This window comes from Echinops telfairi, unplaced genomic scaffold, assembly GCF_000313985.2.
Source record: "Echinops telfairi isolate 266 unplaced genomic scaffold, ASM31398v2 ScPeMD7_7416;HRSCAF=8454, whole genome shotgun sequence".
In the NCBI taxonomy this organism is placed as follows: domain Eukaryota; kingdom Metazoa; phylum Chordata; class Mammalia; order Afrosoricida; family Tenrecidae; genus Echinops; species Echinops telfairi.
Window position 1 is genome coordinate 1,508,693 of NW_022111316.1, and position 1,588 is coordinate 1,510,280.

Consider the following 1,588-nt stretch of genomic DNA (forward strand, 5'->3'; position numbering starts at 1 on the left):
TTTGCCCTCTCCTGGGTTGTTTTTCCCAACAGTGTCCCTCATCCCTTTGATGAAGCTGTCTGCCTGTCTGGGGGTCCCTCATCGTAGCTTTACCATTTGATCTCAGCTGTCGTGAGGTGCTCTCCAGCCAAGTGACCTTCCAGAGACTTACTAGAGCAGATGGCGTATGGTTCATTGGCACCAGTCAGGTTCTCTACCAGGCTGTCTGACCACTGCGGCCCCCTGCCCCACCACCCACCAGCCAGCAGACTGGATGCCCTACAAGCCTGAGTTTGGGCTCGTTCCTATAGCAGTGGACTTATACAGTATTTTTCCCTTTGTGATTAACTAACTTCAATCAGCACAATGCCTTCCAGATCTCTCCATGTCTTGAGGTGTTTCATGGTTTCATTGCTGCTTTTTGGGGTGCATAGTATTCCATTGTATGCATAAAAATGAATTCTTGCTTTTATTTTTAAGCATGGCTTCCAGGATTTGCCGTAGGCCAATGCAGGTAAGTGGCTAGCAAGTTATCGGTTAGAGGTTGTGCTTAAACACCTTAAACTCTTTACTAGTGGATCAGTGGAGGCTTGAGAAATGCACTCAACATTTAGGCAGCTTAAACATATGAATACCTTTACTTTGTTTGCAAGGCGCCTTGTTCGCTGAGGAATGAACAGCTCACCTACAAAGGCCCTTTCCATTCTCCCTGCTACTATACGCTGCTCTAGGGTCGATTCTGACTGTGATAATCCCATGCGCTACAGAATAGAACTCTTCCACAGGGTAGTCTCAACTGAAATCCTCTCAGAACCAGATTTCCAGGCCTATCCTTTTGAGATACCTGGGTAAGTTCGAACTGTCAATCTTTAGGTTAGCATTTGAGCACAAACCATTTGCACCTAGGAATCTTTTCCTGGTCTATTTAATGTGTGCCTAACTTTGCCTATATTTCCAACCTTCCAGAACACCAGGAACAAGATATTTTCACGGCTTACATTATCATCTTGTCCCCTGGAGCACCCTTTAGATTGCTACCTGGCTTGTTGGTCAGTTTTGGGCCCGAATTAGCATTTTGATCTCGGGCTAGATGTGATGTTGACATTTCCTGGTGCCCCTGGGATCACTAATGTTTTAATAATACCTCTGCTCATGGAATTTTTTTGTGCTGTTCTCAAAATAAAGTTGGCTTCCTCTAGCAGTGAGGCTCCTGAATGTCAGTTTGGCCCACCCAGATAAATTTCTACACAATGGAGCTAGGGGTAGAGGGAATGGGAGAAACCCCCAAATCGAACAACACTCTTCCTGAGGTGAGGCACAGTAGGTTTTCTCGAACACATTTTTCAATCCACTATATGTCTTCAGCCAACTGATAGTCTTTAAATCGAAGTTTATTGACATTGTGATCCAGTTTAATTTTTTTTTAAGAGGTGATTTACCATGGTCTCACCCATTCATTATGGAAGTCCCACTTTGTTCTTTATTCTTGGTAAACACATTTTCCATATAGTCTGATGCGCAATTCTGCCCAGAATGGTCTTATCTGTGTACAATAACCTCTGCCTTCCATCACCTTGCTCATTTATATTTATTAATAATTTCCCCAACT

The 1,588-nt window shown here is 43.8% G+C and overlaps 1 protein-coding gene across 1 annotated transcript in view; it reads right to left on the minus strand.

Annotated features, from left to right (window-relative positions):
• The window catches only part of MS4A13 (membrane spanning 4-domains A13), a 93,720-nt gene that overhangs the window by 61,731 nt on the left and 30,401 nt on the right, over nt 1–1,588 (minus strand). The window lies entirely within an intron of this gene.